Source organism: Aquila chrysaetos, chromosome W (assembly GCF_900496995.4).
Source record: "Aquila chrysaetos chrysaetos chromosome W, bAquChr1.4, whole genome shotgun sequence".
Classification (NCBI taxonomy): Eukaryota; Metazoa; Chordata; class Aves; order Accipitriformes; family Accipitridae; genus Aquila; species Aquila chrysaetos.
Window position 1 is genome coordinate 10943089 of NC_054457.1, and position 24204 is coordinate 10967292.

Below are 24204 nucleotides of genomic sequence, written 5' to 3' on the forward strand. Positions count from 1 at the left end.
AAGACGAGACCGGTGCTTCTGGCCCCCTTAAGACAAGCAATGGGAACAGCAGGCCCCACTAGAATTAAAATACCTTTCACTATGAATGATTTGGATTCATGGAAAGAAGTGGTAAAAGGATACCGTGATGATCCTGAAGGGATTGCTAAAAGATTTGAACTGATTGTTAAAAATCAGGACCCAGATTGGAAAGACATCGATTTAATGTTGGATGCTCTAACCGAGACCGAAAAACAACTAGTAATAAGAGCAGCTCAAACACAAGTTCAGATTCAAATCACTGCTGGAACCTTACCAGGCACAGTAGATAATCATGTGCCCAGAACGGATCCCAATTGGGACCCGAATGATAATACTGATTATCGGCTTTTGAAAAGATACCAAGAATGGATAAAATTAGGTATTGAAAATGCAATACCAAAAGCAGTGAATTGGTCGAATCTGTATGCCGTAAAACAGGGTCAGACAGAGACCCCAACAGAATTTTTGGATCGGTTAAGAGCAGCCATGCGAAAATTTACCACTTTAGACCCCTCATCTGACGTGGGGAGACAGCAATTAGTGTCCTTATTTCTTGGGCAATCCTCAGAGGACATAAGAAGAAAACTCCAAAAATTAAAAGAGCCGGATATTAGAGACTTAGAGAGATTAATGGAGGAAGCCTGGAGAGCATATCGGAACAGGGAAAGGGATGAGAAACAGAAACTGGGGACGGCAATTGCCATAGCCACTGTGGCTGCACTGGGACGACAAGGTAACTTGCTTCGTGGGAGAGGTCGAGGAAACGGGAATCGAAGGGGTGCTCGACAGCCTTTAAAATCAGATCAATGTGCCTATTGCAAAGAAACGGGTCATTGGAAAGGAGAATGCCCTAAATTAGAGAATCGTGCTGTCGTTGCCAATGTTACCTCCGAAGCATGAAGGGAACCGGAGGAATCCACCCTAGCGGACCCTCTGGTTAAAATTAAGCTAGGGATGGGGGAGCAAGAAATAGACTTTTTAATAGATACAGGGGCAACATACTCAGTGTTAAATCAAAAGTTAATACCAGAGGACACCGAATTCGTAACAGTAAGAGGGGCTACTGGACGACAAACAAAAGCATACTTTTTAAAACCACTTAAATACAAATTAGGTAAACAAATTGGAATACATAAATTTTTGTATTTACCGGAGTCCCCACAGTCTCTATTGGGACGAGATCTATTAGAACACCTAGACGCAAAAATCACCTTTGATAGAGGAAATATGGTCTTGAGAATTAAGGAAAATCAGTTGATTAATGTCTTAAGCCTAGCCCTGTTACAAGCCCAAGTGAAATGTAATACAAATACTCCTCAGGAAATTGTTAATCAAGTATACCCTGGCGTGTGGGCCTCTGAAGTCCCGGGAAGAGCAAAGAATGCAGCACCAATAGTGATAAGATTAAAGGGCGGAAAGGAACCTGTCAAAATTAAACAGTATCCTTTGAAACTAGAAGACAGAAAAGGGATAAAACCAATAATAGACAAATTCCTACTATATGGTCTGTTGATAGAATGTGAATCAGAATATAATACTCCAATATTACCAATTAAGAAAGCTGACAGAGAGAGTTACAGGCTAGTTCAGGATTTGAGAGCAATAAACAAAATTACTGAGGATATACATCCTGTGGTAGCAAATCCGTATACTTTACTAACAAAATTAAAAGATAATCAAGTTTGGTTTACCGTGCTGGATTTGAAGGATGCCTTTTTCTGCCTGACCCTAGCCACTGAGAGCCAAAATTTGTTTGCTTTTGAATGGGAAAATCCAGAGTCAGGAAGAAAAGCTCAATTAACATGGACAGTATTACCTCAGGGTTTTAAAAATAGCCCTACCATTTTTGGAAATCAATTGGCAAAGGAGCTCGAAACCTGGGAACCGCCCAGCCGAGAGGGAGTCTTGTTGCAATATGTAGATGACCTCCTAGTAGCTACAGAAACTCGGGAAGATTGTATTCAGTGGACTATAAGCCTTCTTAACTTTCTGGGTTTAAATGGATATCGAGTTTCTCAACAGAAAGCCCAGCTGGTCCAACAACGCGTGACCTATCTAGGACTAGAAATCTCCGGAGGACAACGGGAACTTGGACCTGAACGGAAAGAGGCCATCTGTCGAACTCCAGAACCACAGACGGTAAAGGAGTTGCGAACTTTTCTGGGAATGACAGGTTGGTGCCGGCTTTGGATATACAATTATGGAATGTTAGTCAAACCTCTGTACGAACTGATAAAAGGAAATCAGTCGAAATTAGTCTGGACAGGTGAAGCACGAAATGCATTTAAGCAGCTTAAACAAGAACTAATGAGGGCCCCTGCCCTAGGGTTACCGAATGTCTCCAAACCGTTTTGGTTGTTCTCCTATGAGAGACAAGGAATTGCTTTAGGAGTGTTGGCACAAAGACTTGGTCCCTACAAACGAGCAGTGGCTTATTTCTCTAAACAATTAGATGAAGTAAGCAAAGGCTGGCCAAGCTGCCTTCGAGCTGTTGCAGCAGTTGTAATTAATATCCAAGAAGCCCGAAAGTTTACTATGGGCCAGAAAATAACAGTACTAGTCTCTCACACGGTATCAGCGGTCCTAGAACAAAAAGGGAGCCATTGGCTCTCACCCCAAAGGTTTCTGAAATATCAAGCAATATTGGTAGAACAAGATGATATAGAAATTGTGGTTACTAATATTGTCAATCCAGCCTCTTTCCTCAGTGGGACTCTAGATGAGCCAGTGACACATGATTGTATTGAAACCATGGAAGCCACTTATTCAAGCCGACCAGACCTTAAGGAAGATCCTTTAGAGGATGCAGAGGACTCCTGGTATACAGACGGGAGCAGTTTCCTGCAACAAGGACAACGTAAGGCTGGGTATGCCATCACAACAACTCAACAGGTAATTGAATCACAACCGTTACCCTTGGGAACTTCGGCCCAAAAAGCAGAAATAATTGCTCTAACTCGGGCATTAGAGCTAGCAAAAGGGAAGAGGATAAACATCTGGACGGACTCTAAATATGCGTTTGGTGTAGTACATGCTCATGGGGCCATTTGGAAAGAGCGAGGACTACTGACTGCCCAAGGAAAACAAGTAAAACACGCTGAAGAAATCCTAAGACTATTAGAGGCTGTACAACAACCGGAGAGAGTGGCCATTATGCATTGCCGAGGACATCAGAAAGGAAATACTGACTCGGAAATTGGAAATCGTCTGGCTGATTATGAAGCCAGGAGAGTGGCGAAATCAGGAGAAAAGGTTTTATCCTTAATACCAGACGGTAAAATCCAAACTGTAAGTACAAATCAGAAACCAAACTACTCAAAGGAAGATTTGAAGTTAATTGAAGATTTAAAAGGTAAAATGGCAGAGAATGGGTGGGTCCATATAGCAGATGGTCGGGTCATAATACCATCTAACTTATTATGGCCCACAGTTTTAATTGAACATAATAAAACACATTGGGGGTCAGATGCCTTGTATAAATCTGTATAAATCAGAAACTGATAGGGCGAAATTTATATACTATAGTGAAGCAGGTGTCCCAACAATGTGAAACTTGCCTACGTAATAACCCCAATGTGACCAACAAAGTAAAATTGGGAACGATCGGCAGAGGAAATTATCCAGGACAACAGCGGCAAATTGATTTTTCAGAGCTCCCTAGAAAAGGGGGGGTATCGATATCTATTAGTCATGACTGACACCTTTTCCGGCTGGCCAGAAGCCTTCCCTTGCCGAACGAACAAAGCAAGAGAAGTAACTAAAATATTATTGAATGAAATTATTCCTCGTTTTGGAATTCCTGCCACGATATCCTCTGATCGGGGTTCTCATTTTTGTGCCAAATAGTACAACAAGTAAGTACGATCCTAAAAATAGATTGGCAATTGCATACCCCATATAGACCTCAGGCAAGTGGGCAAGTGGAAAAAATGAATCATTTGATCAAACAACAAATAGCAAAAATCAGTCAGGAGACTAACTTAATGTGGCCCCAATCTCTCCCCTTGGCACTGCTTAGAGTGAGGGTGAAACCAAAAACAAAGGACAATTTAAGTCCCTTTGAAATACTGTATGGAAGACCGTACTTGTTTCAGTTTACAGGGGAGGACATAACCCAGCAAGGTACGGGATATATATATATATAATTATATGATCTCCCTCCAAAAGCAGCTAGAGAAAATAAACAAGCAAGTTTTAGGAGCTAGAGCTAGAGGATTAGATCAACCGATTCATTCCTTTAAACCAGGTGATTATGTGTATATAAAGACTTTTTCAGGACAACCCTTGGAGGAGAAGTGGGAAGGACCTTATCAAGTCTTACTGACGACTTTCACTGCTATCAGGATCAAAGAACAGCCTGCCTGGATCCACTATTCGAGAGTGAAGAAAGCACCCGAGAAACCATGGACGGTTGTCCCTACAGGGCCCACAACTCTGCGGTTCTCCAAATCATGATGGTAATGGAGGCATTACTTGGCTCAAATGGAGCTCAATGGCACTCAAATACACATTTCGCTTTAACCCAGAATATCTCTAGGATTCTGAACAAAACTGATTGTTGGGTATGTACTCACTTACCGGAATACGGAGGAAAAGGACTCCCTTTAATTGGTATTCCGGTACCAAAGGATCATTCCTGGGCGAGTCTTTGGGAAAATACTTTGTGGAATACTAACAATGATGAGATCTGGAAGTTAGAAATAACTAGCCCTGAGACACTGGAACCTTACTGTACATGCATACAGAGATGTAATCCCCCTAAGGGACAAGGGAAGATTGACTGTATTGGTGGAACATATGTGGGGAATCATACCGTTTGTAATAAGACAATAGACATTGGGACTTCAATCTCTGTTAATACTACAGCATGGCCAGTGCCGGAAGGGAGAGGGTGGTACTGGCTATGCAACGACACTGCTCGGAAAGTGTTACCTAGAGATTGGATGGGAACATGTACCTTGGGAGCAGTGATTCCAAATATAACTATACATAATTCCCCACTAAAAGGAACACCTCTCCTAAGGGCTAAACGAGATATTGAAAATCCTTTAGTAAGAAGGCCCACTGCCTTCCATAGTTTTGCCCGGTGGTTCCTTCTATGGTTGGGAGTAAGTGAACTGGAAAAAGCCATTGTCAATATATCAGCAGTAATAGAGAACATCGAAAATCGGACAATAGATGCGATAAAAGCACTACAACTAGAGGTATCTAGCCTGTCTCAGGTCGTGTTACAAAATAGAATGGCATTAGATATGTTGTTGGCCTCCCAAGGTGGAGTATGTACGATTGTAAATGCTAGTTGTTGTATGTATATAGATCAAAGTGGAAGAATTTCTACAGACCTGGAAGAGATTAAGAAACAAACTGCAGTTTTACGCGAGGTAACGAGAGATGACCTAACATGGGGGTTTGAAGAGATGTGGAACAAATTAACATCATGGTTGCCTAATTTTGGTTGGTTAAAGCAAATTTTTGTTATGATCATTGTCCTTTTGGCATTGGGAGTATTGATCTGTATCATGATAAAATGCTTTATGTGGCACTGTCAAAATACTGTAAAAAGCTATGAAGATTGGAAACGAAACAAAATAAGACACCAATTAGAAACAGGGAAATACTTTGAATCTTTCAAAGAAGATGAAAATCTGTGACAGGCGGAAGAATCCGCCTAAGCATAAAGAAAAGGGGGGAATTGATGCAGAGGCTGACACTAGGCCTAGTAGATGCAGAAATAGAACGTATGCTTTGACTCAGTGTATTGTCAGATAAAGGAGTTCGGAATTTGTTAGAAGATTAACAACTGTCTTCATAAGTTGATTTACGTAGACAAGCCAAGGACATAAGCCTGTGTATGTAATGATATGTCTTGTTTGTGGAGGTATCCCGTGTGATAAGGGGAGATGTTCTGTCTTTTGTGATGTCTGAGCTAAAGTTAGGAGATAAGCAGAGAAGTTGTTTGTGAGGCCCAGAAGAGGAGCATACTGCGCAAACTCATACAACGAGGGTCAAACAGCGGACAAGTGAGGAAGACTATGGACGACCACCAGAGGACTCCGGACAACCACCAGAGACCTCCAATGCGCTTGCGTAAAGGACATTTACATATGCTAATAGCTTTTTGGATAACTAATGACTATGCATAACATTTCTCGGAAATCTAGTGAATATGTATGTAAGGCATGTATTTAACCCATACAGTTAAGCTCGTGGCTAAGCACGTTTGGAGGAGCGATCCCCCGTGCTTCCAGCGCTGCAATAAAGAATACTGAACTCCATCACCGAATGCTCAGTTTGTGAAACAATAGGGAGGAGAAATCAGAAAGGAGAAAAGAAAGAAAACCGGAACCTCGTAGGTTGAGATAAAGACAATTTACTGGGACAACACAAAAAGAGAAATTACAACAACAACAACGGTACTAATAAAAGAGTATACAAAACGAGTGATGCACAGTGCAACTGCTCAGCACCCAGAACCCGACGCTCCGCCACTTCCCCCACAGAAAGCCGAGACCCCCCCCCAGCCCGCTCCCCATTTACATACTGAGCATGATGTCACATGGTATGGAATAGCTCCTTGGCTAGTTCAGGTCAGCTGTCCTGGCTGTGCCCCCTCCCAGGTTCCTGTGAAAGTTAACTCTATCCCAGCTCAACCCAGGACAATACCAAACTGGGACGTGCTGGTGACTCCCTTGATGGACAAGACGCCTTGCAGAGGGATTGAGATAGATTGGAGCATTGGGCAACCATCAATGGGATGAAATTTAACAAGAATAAATGCCGGGTTCTGCACCTGGGACAGAGTAACACCGGGCACAAGTATAGATTGGGAGAGGAGTGGCTGGAGAGCAGCCCTGCAGAAAGGGATCTGGGGGTGCTGGTCGACAGCAGGCTCAATAGGAGTCAGCAGTGTGCCCTGGCAGCCAAGAGGGCAAACTGCATTCTGGGGTGCATTTAACACAGTATAACCAGCCGGTCAAAAGAGGTGATTATACCCTCTGTATTTAGCATTGGTGTGGCCTCACCTTGAGTACTGTGTGCAGTTCTGGGCCCCACAATTTAAGAAGGATATTAAGGTATTTGAATGTGTTCAGCGGAGGGCAACAAGGCTGGTGAAAGGGCTGGAAGGCATGTCCTATGAGGAGTGGCTGAGGACTCTGGGTTTGTCTAGTTTGGAGAAAAGGAGGCTGAGGGGTGACCTCATTGCTCTCTACAGCTTCCTGAGGAGGGGAAGTGGAGAGGGAGGTGCTGAGCTCTTCTCCCTGGTATCCAGTGACAGGACATGTGGGAATGGGTCAGAGCTGCCCCAGGGGAGGTTCATACTTGACATTAGGAAACAATTCTTTACCAAGAGGGTGATCAAACACCTGGAACAGACTTCCTAGAGAGGTGGTCGGTGCCCCATGCCTGTCAGTGTTTAAGAGGCATTTGGACAATGCCCTTAGTAACATGCTTTAACTTCTAGTCAGCCCTGAAATGGTCAAGCGGTTGGACTAGATGATCGTTGTAGGTCCCTTCCAACTGAACTATTCTATTCTAAATAAGGAAAGTTAGATTATCCTTAAAGCCCTAGCCTAGTCATGAATGGTCCTATCTCATAGTCAGAAGTCTAGCTTCACTTGAAGGAAGAGACTTGCAACTTTTTTAAAACGCACATCTTATTAATAATATCTTGCTTAACCTTGTTACTTCTTTGGACACAGACTCAAGACTTTCAAGACTTCTGGAGGATTTGGAGGAGATCTATACACTTAGTTCTTCTAAAGTGGATCTAACTTTTGTCTCTATTAAGGCCTATCTACTATTATTTTAAAGTGTATTTTGTGTCAATTTTGCCACCAAGCAGAAGAGAGAAAAAAATAGAGGTCACAGTCAAATCAGAATAACTAAACATTCCTCAAGGAAGGAAAGAAGGTTGATGTGATAGAAGAAGCTGAAGGACTCCTTATAAGGGTCTTATATGCACAAAGTCTGAAGTAGAACTATGCAATGATTTCTGAAGCAAAAACTTCATGCAAATGTTGTATGATACAGAAACACATGGGTTAACATTCAAACCAAAGAAACAAAGTTTCAATCAAAGGATTTTTGCTTACTTGGAGAAATCTGTAGCCACAAAAATAAAAGAGGAGCAAAATGAGGCCATTTCAAGATCAGGCATGCTGGAAACTAGCCACTGATTCTATAGCAGTCATATAAGAACAAGGTTGTCTTTTTTTTTCTGAAAACAAAAGAAATTTTTTTTTGTTCTAAAACAAAGAAATTCAGAGATACCATTTCTTTAGATTTATACATAAATGCCAAGTGTGGCACTGTACATATTCAAATCCTTTTCATGTCACCAACCTGAGAGACAATATGCTTGGCAGGTAATAATAGCCCTCTGTGTTTGGGTCAGTCCTCTAATGCCTCAGTGTGAGCCTGAAGAACAAGTTTACAAATTGAATTTGTACCTAGCTAATATCCCTGTTGAGTCAGAAGTATGAAGTCGCACAAGGCTACCTTTCTTACAGACATTTATTCACAGATAAGTCAAGTTCACATATAATAATCGTATTTTGCTGGTGCTTTCTAAGTGTGCTTACATTTGGGAAAAAAAAGTATTTGAAATATGATTAATTTTACCTTTAGGTGTTGGAATTGGTCTCCCAAGTCCATCTACTTGACCTGGTGAATTTCCATTTCACCTAGGAAGAAAAAAAGCTTTTGTTCAACTGAAGTTCTGAGTTAATCTTTTTCTTCTGCAACAAAATTAAGACAGTGAGTTCAGCAACTCATTCAGTCCAAATCCTGGTCCCACAGTAGCACACAGGAAGCACCTACTAACAAGATCAGGATTTCTCCATTGCATATTAGAAATCTTTTCAATAATTCAGTTCTGTGGAACACCTTGTGCTTGAAAAACATGGACAGCATTAAAATGTACATTCCAGTTCTCACCAAAATAAAATTCACAAAGTTCTATAAAGAAACCAAACATTTCCTGAAAGTACTGCTGGCCCAGCAAACTAAGCAGTGCCTGAACGTTATTGACAATATGTTATGGGTTTGTGTGGCGCGGTTTTTTCTGGTAGCGGGGGAGGGGCCGCAGGGGTGGCTCCTGTGAGAAGCTGCTAGAAGCTCCCCCGACTCCAAGTCGGACCCGCCTCTGGCCAAGGCCGACCCAATCAGTGACGGTGGTAGCGCCTCTGGGAGAACATCTTTAAGAAGGGGAACCAGCCGTGAGTAGGGGGATTGGAATGTGAGAGGAACACCTATGCAGATACCGAGGTCAGTGAAGAAGGAGGGGGAGGAGGGGCGCCAGAGGAGGTGGATGCCCCTGCAGCCCGTGGTGAGGCGGCAGGCTGTCCCCCTGCAGCCCATGGAGGTGAATGGTGGAGTGGAGGCCCCCGAAGATGGCCGTGACTCCATGGGAAGGCCCGCGCTGGAGCAGTTTGTGACTGAAGATCAGCCCGCAGAAAGGACCCACGCCAGGGAAGTTTGTGAGGAACTGCAGCCCGCGTAAAGGACTCACGTTGGAGAAGTCTGTGAAGGACTGTCTCCTGTGGGAGGGACCCCACGGTGGAGCAGGGGACGAGTGAGTCCTCCTCCCCCTGAGGAGGAAGGAGCGGCAGAGACAATGTGTGGTGAGCTGACCCCAACCCCCGCCCCCTGTTCCCCTGCGCCGCCGGGGGGGGAGGAGGGAGAGAGAACCGGGAATGGAGTTGAGCCGGGAAGGGTGGGGGGAAGGTGTTCTAAGGTTTGGTTTTACTTCCTAATATCCTTGTTTTGTTTTGATTTGTAGTAAATTAAACTGATTTTGTTTCTTCTGCAAATTGAGCTTGTCTTTTGCCCGTGACCATAAGTGGCGAGTGATCCCTCCCTGTCCTTATCTCGACCCACGAGCCTGCCTTTATATTTTCTCCTCATCCCACCGTGGCCGGGGGAGGGGGGAGTGAGCAGTGAGCGAGCGGCTGCGTGGTCTTTGTTACCGGCTGGGCTTAAACCACGACACAATATCAAGTAGGAAATTACATAAATCTGTTTTTTAAGTTACATTACAGTAATTCAAATTCTATTTTCAGAGATCACTTATCATCTCTGCTGACTTGCTTATCGTATTCCGAGACAGACGTCTAAAAGACATCTTCCAGAAATGAAAGCATAATAATTTAATATTTTTCCCTGATTATTTTATCACTTTTCCATATATGGAACTATACTGATCTCATCACCATCACCCAAATATTCCTAATGGTGATGAAATTAACATTTTTGTGTTTGCCCTTCTTGGCTGTGTCTAAAATATCTCCACACAAACTAGAAGCAATACTTGCATGTTCCTGCAAACAGAAAACTTCCATGTTCTTTTGCTTTTGTGGGTCTTACTAAAACCTGACCAATTATAATACTGGGCTTCTACCTGTCTCTTCTCCCTTTTAAAAATATCATTCTGTGAGCAATAGAGCTGAATTTATAAGTCAGATAAAGTTATAGGGTTGCTTCTACTAAAACTGACACCAAAAAAGCCAGTTGAGGAAACTCTCTAAGACTCGATTTTGGAGTTTTAGAAAGCAGGTATTCTTTATTGCAGCGCTGGGTGCACGGGGGATCGCTCCACCTGTCACCTATGGTGCACCCCATCAGGCCTAATTGTGCAGGTTAAGTACATGTTCTACATACATATTCACTAGATTTCCGAGAAATGTTATACATATTCATTAGTGTTCTGGGAAACTATTAGCATATGCAAATGCCCTTTACGCAGGCACATTGAAGGTCTCTGGTGGTCTTCCATAGTCTTCCTCACTTGTCCGCTACTTGACCCTCCTCAGGTGATTCTGCGCACTATGGTCCTTTACATGTTTTGATACATCTTATCCTAAAGAATGCACGTTGGTCCCTAAAAAATGCTTGTTAGCGCTCTTATTATCTAAGCTTTCATTAGTGATGTAAAACCATATGGCTAGTTTAAGCTAAATTATCTACAAGGACGAGAACAAAGGCAGGAGTTCTTATCTTTTCTGGCCCTATCTATTCAAGCAAGGCCTCTGCTTGTGCCTTCTCAACAAGATCGTAAATTCATCAAACATTTAATTAAGCTTTGCGATTGCTCATGGCTCCCTCTTGCTCATTCTCATTTTCTTGATCTTTCAACCTTTACTATATCAATCCATCCTTTCCTTTTAAAAGTTGGTGAATATTCTACTCACCAATCTTTCCTCCAGGATACCTGATCAACAATACATCTACAGCAATACAGGAATACGCAACCAGTAATACTGACAGTGACGATGACTATTATCATAGCAAACATTTGCTTTAACCATTTTAAGCCTGGCAACCATGAGGTTAATTTGTTCCAAATTTCTTCAAATCCCCAAGATGTATCGTCCATGGTTATTCTATGTAATTGCTGGGTTTGTTTCCATATTTCATTCAGGTCAGTAGCAATCCTTCCTGATTGATCCACATAAACACAACAGCTGGTATTTATGACTGTACAAACCCCTCCCTGAGAGGCTAAAAGCATATCCAGTGCCATTCTATTTTGAAGAACCATTTTCGATAAACTAGAAATTTCGAGTTGCAAAGCTCAAATGGCATCTACAGTGTAGTTTTCAATTTGCTCAATCACTGCCGAAATATTCACTAATGTCTTTTCTAACTCACTCACTCCTAACCAAGGTAGAAACCATTGGACGAAGCTATGAAATCCTGTAGGACGGTCAGCAATAGCATTAGGTGCTCTCCTGAGCCGTCTCAGAAACGTCCTTACCCATCCATTCTGGTTTCCCAAACTCCCGATTACTGCAATATTAGGGATTATTACCCCCAAAGTGCATGTTCCCGACCAGTTGGGAGGCAGGGCCTTCCGAGCCTTTTTCCCACGTAGCCAGTACCATCCACTTCCCTTAGGAATGTTTCAATATCCAGTCAGTGAATTTCGTCCTTGCATCTGCATAGCCCAATCGCAATAAGGGTAGTGACCTACGGCATTGTTGCCAATTCTAAGGGTTTTGTTTGTTGTTAGACATTTAACTTCAGAAACATTTGGATCATACACATCCCATACTTGGAGATCAGTTTCGTTTTCCTGCGTAAATTTTGGCCTTATCCACAAATTATTCCAGGATGTGTTGAAGGGGATCGGTATTCCCACTAAATTTGCACCCTTTTCTATATGCTCAGGGAGTTGGGAACAAGCCCAGCAATCTGATTGGTTAATGGTTTTCATTATTCCTCCAATTAGTTTCAAGTGTAAGTTCATATCCCAAATACCTAGATTCCCTGTGAACATCAAACTGAAACAAATAAAAACATCTGACCACCACATTTCACCCTTAACTCTTAACTAATTTCAACCTCAGTGGCGTTTCTTGTTCCACTTTCCATTGAGGAGCCGCCGCCTTAATTCTTGAATAATGAATCCAAGGGCCCTTTCCGTTCAATTTTACTGCCATGTATGTGGTTAATAAAATTCAATATGGTCCTTTCCACTTCTCCTGTAGTGGCTCCGATGTCCAAGATTTGAGGTAGACCCAATCTCCAGGCTGAAATGGGTGAGCTGGCGAATCAAGATTCAAAGATTTATTCATCACCACATACTTATTTAGTTCTTGCAATACTTTTCCCAAGGCGATTAAATAATGAATTACATCACTTTCACCTTGTATTCTCATTTCTTCTGGCAATCCAGGAGTCTGATATGGTCTTCCATATAACAGTTCATAAGGGCTCAAACGCTGTCTACCTCTGGGCTGTACCCTAATTCTCAATAAGGCCAAAGACAGAGACTGTATCCAATCCATAGAAGTTTCTTGACACAGTTTACTTATTTGTGTCTTAAAGGTATAGTTCATTCTTTCAACTTTTCCACTATCTTGTGGCCTATATGGAGTATGTAAGTCCCAAGTTATATTCAATATTTTAGATAGCTCTGTAACTATTTTGCTACAAAATGGGGACCTCTGTCTGATGACATTCCTATAGGTATTCCAAACCTGGGAATTATTTCTTTTAACAAAACCTTGACAACTTCTCGGGCTTTATTGGTACGGCAGGGAAAAGCTTCTGGCCATCTGGTATACGTATCTACTAAAACCAACAGATATTTCATCCCTCTTTTTCTCGGTAGTTCAGTAAAATCAACTTGCCAATACTCGCCAGGTGCTCTACCTTCTGTTATTTTTCCAAAATGTATCTTGTTTTGCGTTTTCGGATTATTCCTGCAACACACTTCACACCTCTCAGTCACAGATCGTATACTTTCCACCATATTTCTACTAATAATTGATTTCTGCAAACGTTTTAACAAGTTTTCGGTTCCCCGATGAACAGAATAGTGTTCTTTCCTTACTATCTCATTTATGAGAGTGTAAGGAACTACTACTAGGCCTAAAGGTGTTACTGCCCATCCATCCTCTCATTTTTCTGCCTTCAAGTTTTCAACCAATTTCAAATCTTGTTTGTCATACACCGGTTTTTCTGGTAATATTATCTTTCGCTCTGGGGTTATTGCCAAAGCTTCTGCTTGTATGCCTTTTTCTGCAGCCCTTTTTGCAGCCCAATTGGCTAATCTATTTCCCCGATGTTGGTCAGTTGATTCAGATTGATGAGCCTTACAATACATCACAGCCACTTCAGCAGGTGCTTGAATGCTTTCCAAGAGTTTCAAAATTTCTTCTTTATGTTTTATGGTTGTGCCTTGTGTAGTTAAAAGGCCCCTTTCCTTCCATATAGCCCCATGAGCATGAATCACCCCAAACGCGTATTTTGAATCTGTCCATATATTTATGCGTTTTCCTTTACCTAAGTCCAGTGCTCTTGTCAGGGCAATTAGTTTGGCTTTCTGCGCTGACGCCTTCGATGATAGGGCATTTGCTTCCATAACTTCAGTTATAGTGGTTACTGCATACCCAGACATGCGTCTTCCATTTGTGACGAAACTACTTCCGTCAGTGTATAGTTCCAAGTTTGGGTTACTTAAGGGGGTGTCCTTAAGGTCTGGCCTACTGGCATATACTTCTATAGTCTGTAAGCAGTCATGTTCTAATTTCTGCTCACCCTCTTTTATCTGTTCCGTTGACAAAAATGTAGCAGGATTCAATATTGTGGTAGTTTTGAGCTGTGTATCATCTTGGTCTAATAGGACCGCTTGATACTTTATCACTCGGCTTGGGGCCAACCAGTGTTCCCCTTTTTGTTCCAATACTGTAATCACCATGTGTGGTACGTATACTGTAATCTTCTGACCCAGGGTAAACTTCCGTGATTCTTGTATTAAAATTACAGTAGCTGCCACGGCTTTCAAACATCCAGGCCATCCCTGGCTTACAGTATCCAATTGTTTGGAAAAGTACGCCACCGCTCGGCATAAAGGTCCAAGGAGCTGGGTAAGCACACCTAGTGCTATTCCTCGTTTTTCATGAACAAACAGCTCAAAAGGCTTCTCTAAATTTGGCAATGCCAATGCTGGTGCCTTCAGTAGTGCTTGTCTGAGATTTCTAAAAGCACTTCTTCCCTTCTCAGTCCATTCTAAACAGGTATCTGTAGAAGCTTTCAACATTTCATGCAATGGTCTTACCATCAGTCCATATTCATCAATCCATAAACGGCACCACCCTGTCATCCCGAGAAAGGTTCGTAGTTCTCGGAGGGTATCATCTGGTTCTGGGAGGTGACAGATGGCTTCTTTTCTTTCTGTCGATAACTGCCGATGTCCTTTAAAAATTTCGAACCCCAGATACATTACAGTTTCTTGAGCTATTCGAGCCTTTTCTCGTGATATGCTGTAACCACTCATTCCGAGAAAATTCAAAAGGCTTACTGTCAGCTTTAAACGTTCTTCTCGGGTTTCCCCTGCCAGCAAAATATCATCCACATACTGTAGTACACCACCTTCTCTATTCTCCACTCGCCAGATTTCAAGTTCTTTAGCGAGCTGATTTCCAAAAATGGTGGGGCTATTCTTAAATCCTTGTGGTAACACAGTCCAGGTATATTGAGTCTTTTGCCCCGTTTCAGGATTCTCCCATTCAAAAGCAAATATTTCTTGGCTTTCTGGTGCAACCGGGATGCAGAAAAAGGCATCTTTTAAGTCTAACACTGTAAACCATTCTTGTTTTTCTGTCAAGCTTGTCAAAAAGGTATACGGATTTGCAACTACTGGATGTATATCTTGCACTATCTGATTGATAGATCTTAAATCTTGAACTAATCTGTATGTCTTCCCATCTGCCTTTTTCACTGGCAGAATTGGAGTATTATACTTAGACTCACATTCTCTCAGTAGCCCATATTTCAGGAATTTTTGTATTAATGGTAATAACCCCAACTTAGCCTCAACTTTTATAGGGTATTGCTTCCGTCTTACCGGTGTCGATGCTGGTTTTAGATCTATTCTCACAGGTTCAGCTCTTCTAGATCTCCCAGGTATTTCTCCAGCCCAAACAAAGGGAATTACCGCCTCCTCCACGTCTTTAGGGATAACTTCGCTTCCTTGTCTGTCTTCCTGTAACAGAAACACTGAAGCCTGGATATATTTAGATTCCGGTATTAAAACTTCTACTTCCCCTTCTTTGAATTTTATTTCTGCTTCTAATTTTTCTAATAAGTCCCGACCTATCAGGGGTTTCGGTGCACCTGGTAAGTAAAGAAACTCGTGAGTGACCCATTGCTTTCCAATTTTAAATTGTAAGGGTTTAAAGAATGGCCTTTGTTCTGCTTTTCCTGTCGCACCAATAACTTTCACCATGTCAGTTCCTAATTCATGTTTTTTAGTGTTTAAAACCGAATATGTTGCCCCCGTATCTATTAAACATTCTACCTCCTCATTCCCCAGCTTAATTATAACCAGAGGCTCCGCTGGGGAAGAGTGCTCCGGTCCTCTTCAGTCTTCCTCCTCTAAGGGTACTATCGGTACCCCCCTTTCTTTTGTTTCTAATAAAGCTGGGCACTCTCTCTTCCAATGTCCTTCTTTCTTACAATAGGCACACTGATTCTGCCCAACAGTTGGATTCGACAGTCCGCGTCCTCTACCCCTTCCACGTACATTCCCTCTCATATTTCCTCTAGAAATCCCCCTCATTCCCTTTTGATATACCTGTATATTTTCAAGGGCTGCTATTAACTTCGCATTTCCTCTCTCTCTCTGTTGATCTCTATTTCTATATACCATCCAAGCAATATCCAACATTCTCCCCATATCCCTAGCTTCTGCCCCCTGCAATTTTTGCAATTTCCTCCGAATATCATCAGATGATTGCCCGATAAATAGGGTGGCTAACTGGCCTTTCCCCTCCTCGGATTTGATATCTAAAGTAGTATATTTCCGAGCTGCTTCTTTTAATCTGTTTAGAAAAATCAGTCGGTGACTCCTTTTTGTCCTGTTTAATTTCGTACAATTTAGACCAGTTTATAGCCTTTGGAGTTGCATTTCAAATTCCGAATAATACCAATCTCTGATATCGGGCTATCATCTCTTTGTTATCCGGGTCATTGGGATCCCAATTAGGATCCACGGAGGGAAAATGATCTTCCATTTGCCCTCATAAAGTTCCTGAAGCTATTTGTGCTTGGAGATGCGTTTTTACAGCTCTCCGTATCATTTCTCTCTCCGTACTATCAAACAATACTTGTAAAATAGCTTCGATATCTTGCCAATCTGGATTTTGAGTTCTAACCATCATTTCAAAGGCATTTGCCACCTTTTCCGGATCATCTCAGTAATTTCCTGCAGCAACTTTCCAGTTATTTAAATCTGATATTGAAAAAGGAACCTTTACTGTGATTGGTCCATTGTGGAGGACCTTGGCTGGACCGAGGGGCCTGGGGAGGATATTGACCTTGACAAGATCGCAGTGTTCCCGTGAGAGAACAAGAAAGGAGGAGAAGAATGCCTGGGAAACTAAGTTTAAGGAGTGTGTTGACTGTTTGCAGTTGTGATAAGGAACCTGAAAAAAGCCACCCAATGAGGGGTGAGAAAAACAACTTCTAACAACTTTCTGACCAATAAAGGACAGACATATGTACAAGGTAACAAATATAATAGGTATAAATTTGCTGGCTTGGAAGTAATAAAAAATCCCTTCTTTGCTTGTACTATAAGAATGCGTACTTGTCGTTTGTCCGTCTCGACCACGACAATTGGTGACCCCGACGTGATGCTGTAAATTATGCTTGTGACTGCGAGGAGAGCAGTGGAGACGGAGCCCGGCATAGCTTGAGAGCGGCGGGAAGAGCTGCTAGTCCGGACCGATACTTGACACCTGCAGATAAACAGGTGAGCTGCCGGGAACATGGGCGGGACCCTCAGTAAAGAGGACGCCGGAATTGTAAATATGTGGAAAGTAATTTTGCAAAAGAGAGGACTTAAAGTAGAAGAGTTGATGTTGCGGAAAATGCTCTTATGGGGCAAGCAACACGGATATAAAGCAGACACAGTGACTGCATTTAGTGTGCCTGTGTGGCAAGGACTCGGGGACAAGCTGTTTGACAGTGCGTCCCGAGGGTCTAAGGAGGCAGCCAGCCTCCTGACGACGTGGTACCTGCTCCTTGAAACCGTCAAAGACATTAAAGAACAAAGGGATAGGATGAAGGAGCCAGACGTCCCCATCGCGGGGGGAGGGCAGTCCTCTCCCACAGAGGACGTGGGGTCTGTTGCCCAGTCCTCTGGCAAGCGCGCCGGGCAGCCAAAGCCACGGGGCCGACAAAAGAACCCTTTCGTTGATGACTCTGATGATGAGCAGCCCTCAGGACATCCTCGGACTATTAAAGATAGAACTTATAAGCGGCCCCGGGACTTGCTTCCTGGTAGTGACATATGCCCCGCTGAAACGGCAGAGGCGCCGGTTAACCCGTCCGCCCTCCCCTTCCCGCCTGATTCAGAGGATCAAGAAGGGATGAAAAGCCCCCCCCCCGGGCGCGGGGAGGGGAACAGGGGACCTCATGCCTGTACCCCCCTCTGCCAGCCAAAACATCAGAGGGTTGGGATGATCCCATGGGCAATGATATGGGGGATCCTGAACCTGGGGGGTCTGCGGGAACACCGAAGGAGGGACAGTTACAGGGAGGCTCGCGTTGCCGAGGACAGCCCTGGGTCCTCCCGCCGGCTCGAATTACTGTCAGTCCCCACAACCCCCTGAAATTCTAGCAGCAGGTGAAAGCTCGAGCTCTGCAAGAAGGAAATTGGGACCTGTCCGAGCAAATTAACGTTCCTGTAACAGCAGGCAACTCCGGTGAAACGAATTTAAGGGGGACTGGGGCGATGGCTTTCCCCGTGGTACGGGGTGATCCAGGACAAGGAATTATGGATGAACATAGACCATATTCGTGGAAAGTTATACAGGATTTACAAAAGGCAACTGCGCAATATGGTCCCAACTCCCCCGCAGTTATGCAATTAATACGCCTGTTAACTATGGAAGAAATGACACCTTATGATATTGCTCAAATTACTCAAATTATTTTCTAACCTGTGCAATGTGCTGTTTTTCATAGTATCTGGACTCAGAGAGCCGAGGCGCAAGCAGTACACAATTTGCAGCTCTCACAAACCGATCCACGTTATAGTAACGGAGCTGATGTTCTGACTGGGACTGGTCAATTTAATAATCCTCAACATCAGGCTCAATGGCATCCACTTGTATTGGAGCAAGTAAAGACTATTGGTGTAAAAGCTTTTCTCCGAACGGCGGAGCTGGCAGAGCCTAAGGCAAGATATACCATGATTAAACAGGGGGCTAAAGAGCCGTTTCTGTCGTTTGTAGAGAAATTGATGGGGGCTATAGAGCGGCAGGTATTTGATGCCCATATACGAGAAATGCTGGTAAAACAGTTAGCCCGTGACAATGCTAACACAGATTGTCAAAAGGTGATTGAGATGCTCCCTGGGGATCCAACCCTAGAAGCTATGATTACGGCTTGCAGGAAGGTGGGCTCTGTTGAACACAAAATGTCTGCATTAGCTACAGCTATGTCTGCAATGCGTATGTCTAATCAGAAATGTTACTGCTGCGGGCAGGCTGGACATGTCAAGGCTAACTGTCCTGCTAAAAATAGAAAAGGAGGAGCCGGGCAGGTGGCCGTGGGAGCAGCTACATGTCTTAAGTGTGGAAAGCTGGGACACTTTGCAAAGCAATGTAAATCTAAATTTCATGCTAACGGTCAACCCCTCCAGTCGGGAAACGGCAGAAAGAGCACGAAGGGGCGCGTGCAGACACAAATGCCCTACCACTCCAGCAACCCCTTTCTGGTACAACAGCCAACGCAGACACCACAAGCCTTTGTGACAAGTTACGGGGACAAACCCAAGAAGCAGCCGGGATGGATGTATGCACCGCCCACACAGTAACTTTATCTACCCAAGGAGTGCATAAAGTGCCCCTGGAAGCCTGGGGACTGATTGGTAAAGGATTAAGTGCCTTACTAATAGGACGATCAAGTAGTACTTTGCAAGGGTTAATGGTGCATGTAGGAGTTATTGATGCTGATTATCATGGACAAATATGTGCAATGATATCTACTGCAACCCCTCCAGTCACTATAAAAGGAGGTACTCAAATTGCTCAACTCGTGCCATTTATGAGCTGTGTACCTGCGACAGAACAGGTAACTCGTGGTACTCAAGGTTTTGGATCCACTGGAAAGCCGCAGGTATTTTGGTCGCAATGCATTACAGAAAGCAGGCCAGAAATGACCTGTACCCTCACTATGGCAAATGCATCCCCATCACAGATAAAATTGACAGGTTTGCTAGATTCTGGGGCTGATATGACCATCATAGCGCAGCATAACTGGCCCTCCTCATGGCCATTGGTTGTAAATACGGAAGGAGTGTTGGGTGTAGGTGGAGTTTCAAATAGTTTTATTGCAGCAAATCCTGTGCTAATAAACAACCCAGAGGGACAGAAAGCCACTGTGAGGCCATATGTCACCACTTTGCCACTTAATTTATGGGGTCGAGATGTGTTGGATCAATGGGGGGTGTGTCTTACCACGGATTTTTCATAGGGGCGACTGTGCTGCAGGGCGTGGAGCACCCGACACTGGCACTGACCTGGTTAACAGATAAACCAGTGTGGGTGGATCAGTGGCCCCTCAATCAAGAAAAACTCCTCGCCTTGAAATCTTTAGTTGCAGAACAATTGGCCGCAGGACATATTGAGGCCTCTCATAGCCCATGGAACACACCAGTGTTTGTGATCAAAAAGAAATCTGGAAAATGAAGGCTATTGCATGATTTACGAAAGATTAATGAGGTAATAGCAACCATGGGGGCATTGCAGTCAGGGTTACCTTCTCCAACTATGATTCCAATGCAATGGGAAATTATTGTAATGGACTTAAAAGATTGTTTTTTCACCATCTCTTTAGCCGCACCTGATATGGAGAAGTTTGCTTTCACTGTACCTTCAGTGAACAACGGTGAGCCGACGAAAAGGTATCATTGGAAAGTTTTGCCTCAGGGAATGAAAAATTCTCCCACCATTTGTCAGTGGTTTGTGGCAAAGGCCTTAAGTCCAGTTCGTGCTGCATTCCCAACATGTTATTGTTATCATTATATGGATGACATTTTGTTAGCCGCCCCTTCTCAACAGATGTTAAGCGAAATGGAAGTCACAGCACGTGATTCACTGCAGCGATTAGGCCTAGTTATTGCACCTGAAAAGGTACAGCGTCAACAGCCGTGGCTGTATTTGGATATGAAAATATTAAATCAGACAGTCACACCACAACCCATTCAGTTACAATTAGAGATAAAAACTTTAAATGATGTACAAAAATTGGCCGGAGTAATCAATTGGGTTCGACCCTATTTAGGGTTACCATCATCGAAATTACAGCCACTTTTGGATTTATTGAAGGGTGATACAGATATTGCTGCACCACGGGCATTAACCCCTGAGGCAAAACAAGTAATTACAGAAGTAGAACAAGCAATTGTGCATAGACATGTGTGGAGAATTGATCTGACAGTTTCAATTCAGGTTTTTGTATTAATAGACAAATTGGTACCTTTTGCCATGATCGCACAATGGAATTCTGATTGGCCAGATCCATTGCATGTGTTAGAATGGGCCTTCTTGCCGTTCAGACCAAATAAAACCGCCCCAGGTCTTTTTGAGCTTTTAGCCCAAATTATCATGAAGACCCGAGTTCGATGTATGGAATTGATAGCCAGGGACCCGGAATGTATCACTGTACCTGTTAAAACCGATTATTTTGAATGGTGTCTTGCTAATAGCTCCGCATTGCAAGCAGCCTTGGCAAATTATACTGGGCAAATTGGGTATCATCTTCCCTCTCATCCATTAATTAAAATGGAAAGTCAAATACGCTTTACACAAAAGCAACTAAGTCAATCAGAGCCGGTGATTGGTCCCACGGTGTTCACTGACGGTTCAGGAAAAACAGGAAAAGCAGCCATTGTGTGACATGATGGCCAACAATGGCAACAGAAGATAGAACAGCAAGAAGGCTTCCCTCAAGTTGTAGAACTTCGAGCAATGGTGATGGTGTTTCAACATTTTCCACATCCTGTAAACATTGTCACTGATTCAGCTTATGTGGCGGGTTTGGTTCAAAGATTGGATAAGGCTGTGCTTGGTCAGGTAGGAAATGAAAAGTTATTTGGGGTGTTGAAGCTGTTATGGATGGAGATTCAAGAACGCTGCTCCCCATATTATGTCATACATATTAATAGCCACACAAGCTTGCCTGGTTTTATTGTGGAAGGGAATGCTCGTGCAGATGCTCTCGTATCGGGGGTGGCAATAGGTCCAGTACCAAATGTAAGACAACAGGCGATCGAAGCTCATCGTTTTTTTCATCAAGGACATCGAACCTTAAAGCGGCAATTTCGATTGTCGAACTCTGAGACTCGTGCCATCGTCGCCGCGTGCCCTGACTGTCAGGGCCACCACGTACCTCATCATTATGAAACCAACCCTAGAGGCCTTCGAGCCTTGCAAATCTGGCAGACTGACGTGACACATATTCCTGAGTTTGGGCGGTTGAAATATGTGCATGTGTCTACTGATACTTTTTCTTCTGTTATTATTGCCACTGCTCATACAGGTGAAGCCGCCAGGGATGTTATTCAGCACTAGCAACGAGCGTTTTCTGTAGCTGGTGTACCTCAACAGATTAAGACTGACAACGGTCCAGCCTATCTTTCTGCCAAGGTGACTACCTTTTTACAGCTTTAGGGAATTACCCATGTCACCGGTATCCCTCATTCTCCCACAAGACAAGACATTGTAGAACACGCCCATGGAACTCTAAAGCATATGCTTCAAAAACAAAAAGGGGGAATGATGGGTGAGAGCCCGGAGGCTCGACTTAACAAGGCCACATATGTATTAAATTTTTTGCAGGTCACTGATGATGTTCAACAACCACCAATGCTGCGTCATTTTGGGTCATTGACAAGTATATCTGGTGTGACCCCCGGGGTTAAGGTTCAGATACGGGACCTGCAGACGGGTCAATGGTCTACACCTTGTGACTTATTAACCTGGGGTCGAGGTTATGCTTGTGTCTCCACAGATACTGGACCGCGATGGGTGCCGGCACGACTGGTAAAACCCTACTTAGAAATGTCATCGCCTGCTGCAGTCTCCTCAGAGTAGTGGTTGCAATATGAGTACCATCGCAGCCCAAGATGAACGTATGAGTAATGCTTGCAAATGCTACGGGCCAAGAGGGATGCTGGCTAAACATGCAAAGCGATGCTACATTACAAGCTCTTTCTGGATTATTGCTAGATATAGATTCTATATGCCATGCTATGCTATAAAACAGAGCAGCTATTGATTTTCTATTGTTGGCCTATGGCCACAGTTGTGAAAACCTTAATGGTATGTGTTGTATGAACCTATCAGGTCATTCGGTGTCAGTGTCCCAAAGTATCCAACAACTACGAAAAGAGGTGCAGAAGCTGACAGAAGATGTTGGAGTTTTTTTGGGGGGGTTGGATAGCTTGTTCTCTCAATGGGGGATTGGAGGGAGGCAAAAAAAAAAAAAAATAAGAAAAAAAGGTATTGAAAACAGGATTATTAATATTGGCAATTATTATCATTACATTGAGCATCCTCCCATGTGTGCTATCCTTGCTGCAAAGGGCCCTACAGTGGACAATTCACATGGCATATTTGGCGCAAAAACAAAAAGGGGGAATTGTGGAGGACCTTGGCTGGACCGAGGGGCCTGGGGAGGATATTGACCTTGACAAGATTGCAGTGTTCCCGTGAGAGAACAAGAAAGGAGGAGAAGAATGCCTGGGAAACTAAGTTTAAGGAGTGTGTTGACTGTTTGCAGTTGTGATAAGGAACCTGAAAAAAGCCACCCAATGAGGGGTGAGAAAAACAACTTCTGACAACTTTCTGACCAATAAGGGACAGACATATGTACAAGGTAACAAATATAATAGGTATAAATTTGCTGGCTTGTAGTAATAAAAAAGCCCTTCTTTGCTTGTACTATAAGAATGCGTACTTGTCGTCTGTCTGTCTTGACCACGACAGTCCATCATTTCCCACAGCCTGTCGCAGTGGAGCCTGCAAGGCTGTCTGTCTACTTCTCATTCGACCAGCTACCGGAGTCCACCCCGTTCCCTCAATCACACAGTCACCCTCTCCCTCTTCAAATCTTTCCTCCCAACCTTCCATATCCTCCTGTCTTAATGTCCTTAACCCTGGTGCCACCAGCATTTCTAAATCTTCCTCCATTTCCTCCTGAGTTAATTTTAAACACCTCTGTCCAATGCTACAGGCTGAACAATATCTTTTCAAAGTTTTCCCATTATGCTTATTCTGGTCCTTTTCAATGCCAACACAAAAGGATCAGAAGGAGCTAAATTAATTCCACACTCCTTTTGCCGCTCAGGGTGCTGACGCAACGTGAAAAACATATCTGCATAAATCACTTCATCCCATTTCTTTTCCCTTCTCAGAAACAACATCAATTGTAACAATGTATTGTTGTGGGAACATATTTAGCTAACGGTCACAAGAGCATTCCAGACGCCTTTAGAAGGCCTTGAACAGAATAAACAAGAAGACAAAAATAAGAAAGATACCAATTAGAAAAACACAGGTGCGCATTCCACGATAAAGAGAACTTGGCACAAACAACCTCAATCCGGCAGTTTATCTTGACCAATTAGACTGAGACAAGTCTCGCATGTTTTAGTTAGTATAACCA

At 43.3% G+C, this 24204-nt stretch overlaps 1 protein-coding gene and 1 long non-coding RNA gene across 2 annotated transcripts in view; both read left to right on the forward strand.

Annotated features, from left to right (window-relative positions):
• LOC121232838 (ubiquilin-1-like) overlaps positions 1–24204 on the forward strand; it is a 1092736-nt gene that overhangs the window by 919073 nt on the left and 149459 nt on the right. The gene's annotated exons all lie outside the window — the stretch shown is intronic.
• LOC121232843 lies at positions 2946–4416 on the forward strand. The gene is made up of 2 exons (XR_005931732.1): positions 2946–3309; positions 4288–4416. It is a non-coding gene; the product is annotated as an uncharacterized LOC121232843 (long non-coding RNA).